Here is a 16,085-nt window from a genome sequence, read left to right on the forward strand (position 1 = left end):
TGGCAGGAAGAGCTGGCAGTGTCACGCTTGCTGCGCCATTCCCCCTCACCCAATGATGCAATGTCTTTTTCCTCTTCCAGTATAGTTCCCTGGACGGTGAACCCTGATTGAGTATCCTCCAACACCCCCGGCAGTTAAAACTGGGCGGAGCAGTCTGACACCAGGCCCAGTATTGGTGTTAGCTTGGCCGGGACTCCGGTCAGCCCCTGTACTGGGCTAGGTGTCCATATGACTTGAGTCCCTTTGGGCGAGCCTGCATGTGTATTCTTCCTCGGTAAGGTTCCCCTCTCGGTGAACCCATGTCTTCCCTTTGACAGACCATTCTGTTGGTCTCTACTGGTCGTTCCTCCCTACTCTCAGGTAGGACCTGCCTCAGAGTCCATTCCATATGTAGTACTGCCCCAGGGAGTACTGAGTCAGTCCATATCAGTGTCTCCACATGATACCTCTCTACGGGCCTCCGTAGTGCCCTTCTCCAGAAGGCTCGCTTCCCCATCGTTACTGCCAAGCTGTAAACAACAAACAGGAAAGGTGTAAAGCACCTTTCACGAAGGTCGAAATCCCTTCTCTAAAGAAAAGATTTTATGTGGTAGGAACAGAGATATTGCTATCTCCAGCAGTGATATACTCACCTTTTTGGTCCCTGCGGGCACCAAGGTCAGCAAATTTGTGCTGGGGCATTGGGAAAGTTACAACCTTTGCGTAGCATTTGTCTGACATGCGGCTGCTTGTCAATATTTGCAATGCCACAGGGTTGTGACGGGGTTCAGGTTGTGGCGCTTTCCATGGACCCTCTATGTCGTCATGACATAACTCGAAGTGACAGATAGGGAGGGAAGACTTGTTCCCTGATGGAGGGAATGGAGACGTTATGTCCCGTGCCTCAACCTTCAACCATCGCTCGAGGGCCAGGGACACATTGTTAGGATGCACCTGTCGCCTATTTATACCAGTATGAATGGGGAGTGGCTCAGACATGCGAAATCCACTAGCCAAATTTCATTGCCATTTTCTCTTAAAGTCAGAGCGGCTTGGGACTCTCAAGTTAACCCCCTATGTCGTCACAACATAACAAAACAAAAACAAAACTCAATTTCCTCCATCAGGGAACAAGGGTTACGTACGTAACCGAGACCTTGTCATTCATTTCCATGTTCTCTGTTGTTTACCTCAAAGAAATTTAAATTTAACAGTTACATTTAGATGTAATATTTATATTTAAGTTTTATATTTGAGATTTACTTTTGAATGTGATTTATGTTGTTAAGTATTTATTTATACACACAAAAAAGCATCAAACATTAGTGACCATTTAAAAGAGTGCTTCTGTAAATCTAGCACAAATTAACAGATTTTTTGGGCCACAGCAGATACATTACACTTTTCACAGCAAGATTTAATCACATTAAATACTTACTGCAACTTGAAATGTTGTTTGGACCTCCTCAAAGTCAAAAGTAAAACTGGTAAAGCAGGAAGAACTTCATTTGAAGAGTTGGGGAATTACTTGAGAACAACAAAAAATACAGTGAGTATCACAACCTGGGCTTAAACTCTGAATCTATAAACTGTCTGAAAAAGAAAGAAAGAAATCAGGTAAATAAAGGGTTGTCACATGTCTATAATTGGTATTCTGTGGTATGTTTGTAATATTTGGATTTGGATAATATAAGGAATTAATAATACGTAAGGAATTGCTGTTAACAATTTATTTATTTTTTCTTCATAAAACTCAAAAGAGAACATTACCATTCTAAATGATTAGCTACAGTGAGATGTCTAATACTAGTGCTTCATGTAGTAAATTGTTTCATGTTTGATGAGTGAAACAGCAGCACAAACAAATATTGAGACTTTTTGAGCTTTTAGCTGAATAGAATATATGTGTGTGAATTTGACAGAATTTGCCAACAAACTACAGATAAGTAAGTTATGTGACTATTACATCCCTTCACAGGAAGAATTCATCTGAAAAATAAAATTGTCATCATTAGCTTTCCCTTTAAGTCATTCTGAAGTCATTAAGTCGTTATTAAGGGGTTATCTGGCAAAATGTCCAAGATGTTCACACTGCGCTTTACCACAGATAGAGGCACATTTCACACTTGTAATTTAGAAGTGGGGTTAGCACTGCTTTTTACCGGGGTTATGAAACACTGCTCTTGTACAGTGTGAAATAATGCTGTGTTAGAATGTTACAGGTAGATGCTTAGCAACTGACAGTCAATCGCATGCCTCATAATCACATGCTTTGGACAGTCACAGAAAAATAGTGTGTGAGTGGAAAATGTCACATGTTAGTGGAAAAGGTGTCAGTAGGAGTAAATAAGAGTGTTTAATTCATACCTTTATAGTCTGAAAAGTCCATTCAGGAAAAACTTGATAGCAGTCGGCAATATATGAGGATGCACAATGCTAAAGCCGGTATGTAAACAGGTGACAATTTGTGTTCATCCAGTCAATGGTTTCAAATGTTGTTCCAGGGTTAGCATCATCTGAGGTCTTCTAGGGAGTTGGCATCATCTCTTCTCAGGTGTTCAGTCATCTCAGATCTTCATAAGGGTTGGATCGACTGAAGCTTGTGTAATTCCTAGTTGCCTCGGGATTCAAGTCCCGTGGTAGAAACAGAGAAGCAAATAGAGACGAAATTAGTGTAGCTGCTGTTCAAACCAAGTAGAGATGATGTGTTCAACCCAAGCAAAAGAATTAAAATGTGCATTTGATCAGATATAGCTGAAGTACAAGGTTATGAGTTGCATTATGTGAATGCTTGGCTAAAAAGATGTGTTTTAATCTAGATTTAAACAGAGAGTGTGTCTGAACCGCAAACGTTATCAGGAAGGCTATTCCAGACTTTTAATTTAGTGGGTACAGGATCTAATAAACGTGTTGTTGGCTTAGATGCAGTGATACGTGTATTTAGCTCTTCTTGTACTATGGTTGTAAAGCACTGCAGTTTTTCTTTGGGTGCGACGAATGGAACTGTATTACAAGACGATGTAGATCTAATATTTGTTATTGTATTTCTGATGCCATCAATTTTATCAGTGAAGAAATTTATTCAGTCATTACTATTAAACTGTGAGGGAATATTTAGTTCGGGTGACATCTGATTATTTGTTAATCTAGCCACTGTGCTAAATAAAAACCTTGGATTGTTTTGGTTATTTTCTATGAGTTTGCGGATATGCTCTGCCCTGGCAGCTTTCAGAGCCTGTCTATAGCTGGGCATACTGTTTTTCCATGCAATTCTAAAAACTTCCAAGTTAGTATTTCTCCATTTGCGCTCAAGATTACGAGTTTCTTTCTTGAGAGAATGGGTATTACTGTTGTAACATGGTGCAGTATGTTTTTCTCTAACCTTTTTCAATTTGACGGGGCCAACAGCTTCTAATGTATTTGAGAAGATAGTGCCCATGTTGCTAGTCATCTCGTCTAGTTCATGTGTATTTATGGGTACACAGAGCAGCTGAGATAAATCAGGCAGGTTGTGATCTTTAGTGGTTGGAACAATAGTTCTACCCAGGCAATAACATGGAGCCATATAGTTAATATCAGTAATACGCAGCATGCACGATACAAGGTAGTGGTCAGTAACATCATCACTTTGAGGTACAATATCTATATCAGTAAGATCAGTTCCATGCAATATAATTAAATCTAGCGTATGATGAAAACGATGAGTGGGCCGATGACATTTTGCTTGACTCCAAAAGAGTTTATTAGGTCAGTAAACGCAAGTCCTAACACATCATTTGTATTATCAATGTGAATGTTAAAGTCTCCAACGATTAGCGCTTTATCAACATTAACCAATAGGTCTGTTAAAAGTTATTTGACATTTGAACATTTTTTAAAAAGTAACGCAATAGTTACTTTCCCTGGTAATTAGTTACTTTTATAATGATGTAACTCAGTTACTAACTCAGTTACTATTTGTGAGAAGTAACTAGTAACTATAACTAATTACTTTTTTAAAGTAACGTGCCCAACACTGCTTATGACTGGCTTTGTGTTCCAGGGTCACATATTAATTATTTCAAGTGTGAAAAGCCCTATTATGAAAGTGGAAGATCCATAGCGTATGTTTTATTAGTTGTGAAGGAAAAATATCCTGTTTTTTTCCTCACAGTGGTAAGAAGCAGTATATTGCAGTGGTAAATATGGTTATATAATTCATAAGCATGAAAAGACTATTAGTTTTTTTTTTTTTTGTTTGTTTGTTTTTTTACCTCACTTAACATTTACATATTAAACAATTTTGATGCCATGCTGATCAAATGTAACTTATTTGTAAATGGCATAACTGGCAAAAATGTTACTCCCCATCTTCCAGAACATGCCCCTTTTTGTATGAAAAAGCACAAATCCAGATTAAAAGGACAGTTTCAGAGAATCAATGAAGGAATGTCAAATAAAGGAAACTCGAAACTTCTGCATGAGATATACACAGTGCTGTACATCACAGAGGGAAACAGTGGAGAGGTCAATAATGAACATGAGGTGAGACAGATTGAGATGGCATCCAGGAGACCAAAGACACTGGAAACACCAATAGAATGCAATGACATATTTAAATCCTCACCTGGACAAAACAAGCCCACCAGAACTGTGCTGACTAAAGGAGTCGCAGGAATTGGAAAAACCGTCTCAGTGCAGAAGTTCATTCTGGATTGGGCTGAAGGAAAGGCAAATCAGGATGTTCACTTCATATTTCCACTTCCTTTCAGAGCACTCAATTTGATGAAGGAGAATAATATCAATCTGATGGAGCTTCTTTGTCAGTTTTTCAAATGTACAAAAGATCTCAGGAAAAAAGACTTTGATGACCTCAAAGTCCTTTTTATCTTTGATGGTCTGGATGAGTGTCGACTTCCTCTAGATTTCAAGAACAATGATTTTTTGTGTGATATGACAGAATCAGCCTCAGTGGATGTTCTCCTGACGAACCTCATCAAGGGGAATCTGCTTCCATCTGCTCTCCTCTGGATCACCTCTCGACCAGCAGCAGCCAGTCAGATCCCTCCTGAGTGTGTTGACCGGGTCACAGAGGTACGAGGGTTCAACGATCCTCAGAAAGATGAGTATTTCATGAAGAGAATAAGTGATCAGAGTCTGGCCAGTAGAATCATCTCACACGTAAAATCTTCAAAAAGTCTCTACATCATGTGTCACTTCCCAATCTTCTGCTGGATTTCAGCCACTGTTTTAGAGAAAATGTTGAGTGAAGTAGAGAGTGGAGCGATTCCCACGACTCTCACTCAGATGTTCACATACTTCCTGATCTGTCAGGTCAAACTGAAGACCCAAAAATATGATGGGAAATATGAGGTAGATATTCAGCAGGCCAAGGAGAGCATCTTGTCACTAGGGAAACTGGCTTTTGAACAGCTGGAAAAGGGGAACCTGGTCTTTTATGATGAGGATTTAAAGCAGTGTGGCATTGATATCAGAGAAGCATCCGTGTATTCAGGACTGTGCACCCAGGTCTTCGGAGAGGAGTTTGGACTGCACCTAGGGAAGGTGTATAGCTTTGTTCATCTGAGCTTTTAAGAGTTTTATTCAACCTTCTTTGTATTTTTCAAGATAAAGAAACTAAATTTAGCATCACAGATTTTCTGAAGAGTGAATTGGATAAGGCCTTACAGAGTGAGAATGGACACTGGGACCTATACATCCGCTTCCTTCTGGGTCTCTCACTGGAGTCCAATCAAACTCCCTTACGAGATCTCCTGACACAGACAGGAAGCAGAACTGACAGCAAACAGGAAATAGTTGATTACATTCAGATGAAGCTCAAGGAGGATCCCCCTCCAGAGAAATCCATCAATCTATTCCACTGTCTGAATGAACTGAATGATCATTCACTAATAAACAATGTTAAAAAATACTTTGGCAGAACAGGTGTCCATTGTCTCTCTGGAGCCAAACTCTGTCCTGCTCAATGGTCGGCTCTGGTGTTTGTGTTGCTAAACTCAGAAAAGGATGAGTTTAAACTGAGTAAATATTATAAATCAGAAGAAGGTCTTCTGAGGCTGATGCCAGTTGTCAAGGCATCCAGAAATGCTGAGTGAGTATTGTACTATTTAAAATATTGTGCTTAATTTTTAATGTTTATTAATGTTTTATTCCCTAAAACAGCAAATATTAGATTGGAAGAAACATTTTGTAGTGATAAAAAAGTTAAACAATTATTAAAGTGATAGTTCATCCAAAAAATTAAAATTCTGTCATTAATTACTCACCCTCATGGCGTTCCAAGCCCGTAGGACCTTCGTTCATCTTCAGAAAAACTTAAGATATTTTTGATGAAATCCGAAAGCTTTCTGACCCTGCATAGACAACAATGTAATGGAATTGTTCCCAGACCCAGAAACATGGTAAGGACATCATAAAAATAGTCCATGTGACATCAGTGGTTCAACCATAATTTTTACAATATACAAGAATACTTTTTGTGCACAAAAAAAACAAAAATAATGACTTTATGCAACAATTCTTCTCCTCCAAGTGCCTATGGAGGGCTGTCCATGATTTTATCAAAAATATCTTAATTTGTGTTCTGAAGATGAAGGAAGGTCTTACGGGTTTGGAACAACATGGGGGTGAATAATTAAAGACAGAATTTTCATTTTTGGATGAACTATCCCTTTAATACATTCAGTGGTCGTCAGAATGTGTAGGACATAAGCATATAGCTTTTTTTTTTTTTTTTTGCTAGAGTTTATGTAAATTTAATTAAGAAATTTAAATATTAGTATTTTCCTCTGTTACCTTTTCTCCAGCGGAGCACTGATTGACGTGATCTCATGAGAATTTATGTATTTCACGTAAAATGTGGTTTTACAAAACATTCATTCTTACGTTTTCACAGACACTAAAACGTAGTTAATGGTATTTATAATACATGTAATAATTTCTCTTTTAGTTTAAGCGACTCTAATCTGACCGAGAAGAACTGTTCAGCACTGGCCTCAGCTCTCAAATCAAGCTCATCATGTCTGAGAGAGCTGGACCTGAATTACAACAACATGCAGGGTTCAAGAGTGAAGCTGCTCTCTGATGGACTGAAGCATCCACATTGTAAACTGGAGAGACAAGTAAGACAATAAAGTAATTTGTATATGCAAGGTTGAATGTATTCTAAAAACATTTGAGGATAGACAAATAATATATTTAATAGTTTGAAAAATAAATGAAGTAGACATAGATATGAAGGTTAGTTAAAAGATGTTAAAAGATGTGTAGTGTTTTCTTTAGTTGTTTAACATAGGAATCAAAATATAGTTCACCAAAAAGAAAAACAAATCTCAAAAGTCATTATTTATTACTTCATATTTTATCCTCATGTTGTTCTCTATGCTTTTTGTAGTGACCATGTCTGTCAAGTTCTAAATGGATGAAAAGTAGTCTATAAGAATTTATCTGAAAGTTTTTTTTCCTGAAACATGTTCAGATTTCAAATATGCATGTTATTTGGGTAATAACATTGACAAACATGCTCACCATGACCTGTCAAGTTTGAAAATTAAAGATCTGCTTAAAATACTTTTGTGTTCTAAGGATGAAATGATCAAAACCAATGTGGTTTTGAACAACAGGAGTGTGAGTAAAAAAATAAAAAAGAAAGTTGTTCAATTTTTAAACTATTTCTTTAACAGTCCGGAGTTTAAGCTAATCTCTTTGAGGGTTGTCTGTTCTCTTTCGGCTACGTTTGAAAATAGATCAGACATTTAACTGAATTGATGTTACTGTTTATTCTTTGCAGGTTGTATAAATGTAATATCACAGAGGAAGGTTGTGCTGCTCTGGCTACAGCTCTAAGATCAAACCCCTCACACCTGAGAGAACTGAATTTAAGCTGGAATTCACTAGAAGACTCAGGAATTAAGCTGTTCTCTGATCTACTGCGGGATCCACACTGTAAACTGGAGCAACTAGAGTGTGTTCTTTTAGTATATAACTATATTATAGTGTTTATTAGTTCTTGTTATCGTATTGCTAAACAAGTCTTTGGAATACTTGATTCTTATTGGTCAGTTGCAGCACTTAGCAGTCAAATATTTATAAATAATGACCATGGCAGTGCTGTATAACTGACCACTCATCTGAACAGCCTGCTCCGTACATAGCAATGCTCATCAGGAATTATACTTTGCACCAACTTTAAAGCAATACCCTACTTTGTTAGAGCCAAATTTATTAGTTTGAAAAAAAGAAAAAAGAAAGGGACAAAAAGACAATTTGGACCAACTTTAAGACTTTAAAACAGAGAATTCTTGATAGACAAGCTGAACAAAACAGGTTTAAACCATGATTTTAAACCAATATCAAAATGCACTTTAAATAAATGACACAGTTGTTTCACATATTTCAGTGTATGTAGCAAATACACACAAAGCACAACTGTTGGTTAAATGTTTATTTGAATAATTGATTAATTGATACCCATTACCATGGATTGAAATTCTGACTTTGTAGTAATTTCTGTTGTCTGTACAACATTGCATTGATATTGCTGTACAATTTTTTAAATAAGTTCTAAATAATCTTGTTAATATATTTTAATTACTGATTATTACTGATTTTATATTAGTTATAATCAATAATCAAAATAAATTACAATGAATGAAAACATCTGCCAGTTCTTCCTATGGAAAAACACACACATCTGAGCGATAGCAAATGACACCGATATGCTGCGGGGAAAGTGCACAACTAAAGTTGTCCTAAAATTGGGAATGTTTTACATTAAATGTTTCAAATAAGCTGATGAGCATATTGTCTAATGTGGCCTGCCAATGTCATTTCTGTGACAGATGTATGTGCTGTTTATTGTGTTTGTGATTGATGCTTTGTGCATATAATGAGCATAGAAATAGAAGCCGCACAAATGGGTAGCTAAGAATCTTTAGATCCTTCAGAGCACAACATTGTTCAGGATGTGTATATATATATATAAATAAAGAAAGAAATATATATATATATATATATATATGTGTGTATGTATTTCTTTCTTTCTTTCTTTTTTTAATCAAATAAATAATCAACAGAATAATCTGTTTTCAAAATAATCATTAGTTGCAGCCCTAAGCTGAAGTGTAGTTTTGTCATTTTAAATGTTGTTCAGACAGTCTCATTCTGTCTAAATGGGCAATTTATGGCCAGCATCAGCTGCAGTGGATAAAGAGAATGTTTATATTACAGTGATTCTAACTGTATATTCTCTGTAGGTTGTCTCACTGCAATATTGGAGAAGAAGGTTGTGCTGCTCTGGTTTCAGCTCTGAGATCAAACCCCTCACACCTGAGAGAACTGAATCTGAACAATAATACTCTTGGGGACTCGGGTGAATCTACTTTCTAATCTACTGAAGGATCAACACTGTAAACTAGAGAATCTACAGTGAGTTAAACTATTTTACCACATCTTTTGGCTATGGGGGATGTAATTGGTCACAGAAAAAATAGTTTCACTAAATATGAGCACACCACTGACACTATATATTGTGGAAAAAGTTTGCTTTTAAGGGATCCTCTCTGTGATGTTCTGGTAATACTAGAAGTTCTGCAGACATTTATGCATTTAGCATACACTGTTTTCCAAAAAAACATTTAACTTCTTTCATTCTACAGACTGGAATTTTGCAGCTTTGAAGAGGAAGGTAGTGCTACTTTGGCTTCAGCTCTGAGATCAAACCCCTCACACCTGAGAGAACTGAACCTGAATGAGAATAAACTAGGAGATTCAGGAGTGAAATTGCTCTCCAATCTACTGAATGATCCACACTGTAAACTGGAAAAACTACAGTGAGTTTTTATTTTAATACAAACCCAGACAAACAGCCTCTTAAGTGTAATAAAGACATATGACAGGAATTTTACTGGTGTTATGATCCAGATGGGGATCGAACTCGGGTCTGCGGTGTGTATATCCTTGGTACTTACTGCTGCTCCACTGGAGCAGTTCAAACTCAATTGCAGAGGAAATAACCAAGAGGCTCAGGGTCTGATTCTTAAAGTTCTTATGAAAAAAAAAATTCAAAGAACCAGAATACAGTCTTAGGCTGTGTTCACACTTGGCGTCTTTTTTTAAGCTGCCAGCGTCTGTTTTACATTATAATCCTATGGAGTAAACCGTGTTTTCAAAAAAGTCCTGAGCGCTTTTTAAAACGCCACCGCCGGCGTCTTTTTCTGCAGCTCAGAGCGTCTTTTCAAGTTGAAAAAATTTGAACTTTTCTGAAAAAAACGCCCCACGTCAAGCGCCTTTTTGACAGCTGACCAATGACATGCGAGTGGCGAGTCGTTTCCATAACAACAAAAACAACAAGAAAAAAGGAGAAGATAGCCGGTAGACAGATCGTATTAGTTTCGGAGCACAAGGAACAGTATGAAACCGTGCATCATCCAACCGGAATAAATTGTTGGAAGCACCATACAGTTTCCTTCCCCGTATAATGTCGCGCTCCCACAAACGTTGTTGTGAACCGACACCCTCCCCATTAACTTCAAAAGCCGACGTTTCTGCAGCACACAGCGCTAGCTACTGTTACAGCTGTTGCTATGGAAACAAAAGACACTCTCGGCTGCTATTTGTAACAGACGCTGCCAGCTTTTTTTTTCATTAAAAAAGCGCTCTCGTCAACTTTTTCTAGTCAAAAAAGACGCCAAGTGTGAACACGGCCTTAGAGGCATTTCACAGGAATTTGCCACAGAGGAACTCAAAAAAGCACTCCTTGGTTGAAAATACAAAAAAGGTTATCCAAACAGAAAAGCTGTCCTTAAATTTCAGGCAAGAGAGAAATCCAAAAAAAAAAAAAAAAAATGCAACAGAAGACAGGAAAATCTCTAACCACAAATCCTCGGCAGCATCATACTCAAGCAGACATCAGGACTGAACAAGAACAATAGGCAGTGAGGCATTTAAATAAGGTTGGCCATTAGGAGTGATTCAAAACAGGCGTGCTACTAGTCTCTAACAAGAAGGGGGCTCAAATTGCGCCATCTAGTGATGAACCCAGAGAATCTCAGGCAGAACATTGGACACTGGACACTGGAGTGTTTACACCACAAAGGCCACATGGACAGCATTGAAATCCCGTTAATGATCATTTCACGAGTTACTCCTGAAATTGCAGTGGTTGTTTTTGTTTTTCAAAAAGCTGTTGCTATCAATTTAATCTGAGGCTTTTATTCATTTATTTTTTCAAGCTGATATGGAGAGCTGATTGACACACATCAGTGTTTTTCAGTATCATTTCAGTCTGTTCCTTATGTTAAGCTAGTTGATGTTCACAATGTGTTCACAGAATTTTCATTATTGGGTTAATTATCCATTTAAATTTGTTTAATATTTGTAGTACACCTTTTGTTGAATTCATGTGTTCACCTGAAACTGTGAGATGTGTTTTTCCTCTCTGTAGGCTGTGTTGCTGCAGTATTAGTGAGAAGGGATGTGATGCTCTAATTGCAGCTCTGAGATCAAATCTTTCATACTTAAGAGAACTAAATCTGAGCAGAAACAATCCAGGGAATTCAGCAGTGAATCTGCTTTCTGATCTTCTGAAGGATCCACACTGTAAGCTGGAGAAGCTACAGTGAGTAATATGTTATTCTTGCAAAGCAGAACCACATTGCTATTACAACAGCAATTTTCACATTTATTCTTGTTCTTCCAAAGTTTTTGCAATTAATTTTGAACTGCATAACTAAAAACATTGTTTACAGTATGTCTGGTTTATATAAACTTTAACAATTCAACAATAAAGTTTTTATAATCTGTTTCAGCAGATGATTCATATTTTAGTTCAAACAGAATAAAACTGTATGAATTGTGATCATTTCCAACATAGAAAAATTATTATATTTGCATTGGTAGGCATAGTCCAGGGATGCCAAATCCATCATGAACATCTATCAATAGATTCATAGATTTCCATTTACAGTGACTGCACAAAAAAAAAGTGCAATTATTTCCATTAATGTTATCACTTTTGAGGCAATTTTCATACTAGACAGTTTGAAGCTTTGTGTTAATTATAAATAAAAACATGTTGGAAATCTGAATCAGAATCTCTCATAAATTAATGTGACTTAAGGATTGTAATTAAATTATCTATCCATATTCTGCAGGCTGGAATTCTGCAATATTGGAGACGAAGGTTGTGCTGCTCTGGTTTCAGCTCTGAGATCAAACCTCTCACACCTGAGAGAACTGAATTTGAATTATAATAAAATAGGTGATTCTGGAATGAAGCTGCTCTCTGATCTACGGATGGATCCACACTGTAAACTCGAAAAACTACAGTGAGTTACTCATTTACTCTGAATTTTTACTTTGCTTAAATTCACATTATAATAACTGTCATTTAAAACAGTCAAATTATTTAAAAGTTCACTATATGATCATGATATCTATATTTGTTAATATTTTGAATTCTATTGATGCCTCTGAAATTAATATACATTTCTGATCTTTCTATTTAATGTTTTATAGAACTGAATCTCTCCTGAAGCAATCTACAAATAACAAACCAAAACCAAAACACTACTGCTATCTGTCATAAACAGGAAGAGTTAATGCTCCCTGACGTTTATTAATTTAGCAATTAATAACTTAAATTAGCAAATAATAACTTCATTTATTGCCCATTGAATGGGTGTAAGGAACATACACTTGTTGGACTGTCTTAAGGTGCATTTCCAGTGTCAGTCCTGAAGGCCACCATCATAACAACTAAACACGCTGCCATGCTCTGGATCATCTGCAGAGGCTTAATCATGCCAGCTGGAACGTCAGCCAACAAAACATATTAGTAGTCCTGACGTGAAATGACAAGGGCCTGGACCAATTCATATTTAGGTGAAGTCATATTTAGAAAGTAATCATCAATTGTAAAGTGTGAACTTGCATGATGGATGCTGAATAGTTTTGCTGCTCATCAAACACTACTCCTAATGAATACTGCTTGCATACATTCGTGATGAGGACTGACAGGATTGATTAGGCTTCTCCTAAACCTCTGTTTAGAATCCAGCCTTGGTAAATAATGTTGGTAAACAAATTTGGCTTGCTGTACTTGAAGTAAGGGACAGATAAAGAGGTTTGAAAATAGAGGTAGAAAAGAAAAAGATCTACTGTGGGAGCTGAGTGAGAGATCACTGCTGTGGTAGTGATCAAAATAGAGGTAGACGAGAAAAAAGAGAAAGAGTGCTGCTGCGGTAACAGTAGTGACGAAAATGTTTTAAGTTAACTGATATGTACATTACTGATCTAACTTATTTTATTAGTTGAACCTTAGTTAATGTGTATAGTTAAAATACACAAATGTGCAATTTTAAATTGACTCGATAACAAACAGTGAAAAAAAAAACTGTAAAGAGTGTTATTATATCAAATTACTTTACTTTACAACACAGCCTGTAAAGAGAAATTTCGTTTTTTTCAGTTTGAGGTAAATGCTAATATATAAAGTGCACACAAATACAAAACACTATCATGGTGACACACAACACTAAAATAATTTAATTAATTAAACAACAAGAGTTTTAACATAAAGCCCTAATGTACATAACAGATAAAGGGAAAAACTGCATATTGTAAATTATACTGTAAATTATCAAATGTTATTCTTTTTTACTCCCAAAACTACTGTAAAGTTTAATATAAAAAATACTGTAAAATTACATAAATGTTTCATTATATCTGTTATATTTTATCACCATAGTAAGAGAACTTACTGTTAACAGGTTTTTACCAGAGTGGATGTAATAAATCTATTTTAGAACCACAATCTGTATTGTTAAAAGCACTATATAAATAAAGGTGACTTGACTTGACTCAAACTCTCCTTCTCACTGTGCATTAGGACGATATAGACACACGTCCTCTTCCAGGCAGTTTCGTAACATTTTATGTTGATTGAAAATTCTTAATTATTGCTCTGATGGTGGAAATGGGAATTTTCACTGCTCTAGCTCTTTTCTTAAAGCCACTTCACTAATTTGTGAAGCTCAATTATCTTTTGCTGCACATCAGAAATATATTCTTTGGTTTTTCTCATTGTGATGGATGATTAAGGGAGTTTGGCCTTTGTTTTCCCTCCTATTTATATTCCTGTGAAAAAGGAAGCCATGGCTGGATAATTTCATGTTCATAATCACCATGGAGTGCTCAAAATTGTAAAAATGAATGGGAATATACCTCACAGATATTTTACTCATAAGAATTTCTAGGGGTACCAATAATTGTGCCCAACGTGTATTTGAGAAAAACATTTATTTCATAATGAGATTTCCCCCCATTTTCAATTGTTTCAGTTCAATGAAAGGTTAGAATTTTGTGATTTGTTTTAAATAAAAGATTGAAAGGATTAATAACGCAGGTTTATTTTCACAGCCTTCTTTGATCATATTTACCTTGGGTACCAACAATTCTGACCACGTGTGTAGATGAAAGTTAACTTTATATTGTATGAACACCTAGGTCAGGATTTTTTCAAATCTGAAAAAAAATCTGTCCTGGAGGCCCCCAGCATTGCATATTATGTATGTCTTCCTTCCAAGACAGGATTGGGAAGCCCTGGTCTAAATGAGTATGCAATCAACATTTATTTAGCTTGTTTTCTAGCAATGAGGGGTTTTACTGATAGCAAACTGCAGGCTAACACGGATTTGCAGACTTAACCCCTTGTCTGCTGCTCAATAAAATGAGCACTTGTAAAATGTCTGATGCATAGCTTTATGCGACTGGAAAACTTAGTGAACTTTGAAGAAGCTCTAGAAAAAAAAAATTAAGCAGATTAATTAGGAAAAATAAATTGAAGCATTTACTGCCGTTCAATTAACTTTTGTCTAATTTTAAGCATTTTAAAACGTAATATATCCTAATTATAAGTACTTTTTGTAATCTGACTATATAATCCAGATTACTGTAAACCAGCACTGATATTTTGCACTGCACAATAATTATGGTAAAATCAGACATATTTTAGTTAAAGCTTTTGTCATTCTAAAGAACATAGCAAATTTGTATGAGCCCAGTATACTGTGGATATTTTGATTACATTTTTATTATTATTCTTTATATGGCACATACACCATGCCACAACTTCACTGGCTGTGATGTGTTTCATCAAACAAAAGGTATAAAGTCAGCATGAAACATAATTTATGATTCTTTTTTTTTTTTTTTCCTTTTCAGATCAGCCTGGCCCTAGGTAGTTATTTTGTGCCTTCTTAACTTCAGTTATTACCCTTGTGCGCTCTTCGGTCAGCATTTCTGACCGGAGAATTTTACATTTTAAATTTTTAAAAATCGTAGCTTCATCAGAATGGTACGGAACTCTGTGACTTTTATGGAACTTGGTATGTGAAAAATGAACGACCATAGGAAATGAATGGGAAATGGGGGAAAAAAAATTAAAATACAGAAAATGTGTGTACAACCTACAAATCCTCAAAATTCACAATTCACAAGCCTCTCTATAGAGTCCTATACAAGCAACTAGTGGTTACACCATGAAATTACATATTTTCTGCATTCGAAAAAATGGATTTTAAAGGCCTAGTGTCTATATTCATCTGAATTACTGCATAAATTGAAAAAAAAATTTGTACTATTTTCAATGGGACAAATTGATCATAATTATTGCATAAATATTAATTAGTACCATAATTAGAATAGTACCATTCTCTCAAAATACAAAAGAAAAAATATTATTGAACAAAAATATATTAGATTGATTTTACTGAAGAAAAAAAAAAAAGTTACATTTCAGGTGTCCGGTCACTTTTGACCGTGAAGACCATGAGTGAGACACCCAAATGAGGAGTGTGCAAGGGTTAAAGACTACAAGGGCACCTAAATTCAATAATAATAATGTACAGATATGTCATTCATAATAAATACTGCCATATTCCATAAAAATAAGAATTATAATTCTGATTTCATGGTAACTTAAACTAATAAAAGTAGAACACGTGTACAACTCTATTGAATGGTGTCTCACAGTAAGATAAAGCAACAATACCTGGAGGTTGTAGACAGACAGTCAGTCATGAGATCAGCAATAGACTGTTGAGGGG

General features: G+C 36.0%; 1 pseudogene; it reads left to right on the forward strand.

Moving 5' to 3' along the window:
* Positions 1-1,882: 1,882 nt before the first annotated feature.
* LOC131531559 (NACHT, LRR and PYD domains-containing protein 12-like) lies at positions 1,883-13,801 on the forward strand (annotated as a pseudogene).
* Positions 13,802-16,085: the final 2,284 nt, after the last annotated feature.

The sequence above is a fragment of the Onychostoma macrolepis genome, chromosome 23 (genome assembly GCF_012432095.1).
Source record: "Onychostoma macrolepis isolate SWU-2019 chromosome 23, ASM1243209v1, whole genome shotgun sequence".
Taxonomy (NCBI): domain Eukaryota; kingdom Metazoa; phylum Chordata; class Actinopteri; order Cypriniformes; family Cyprinidae; genus Onychostoma; species Onychostoma macrolepis.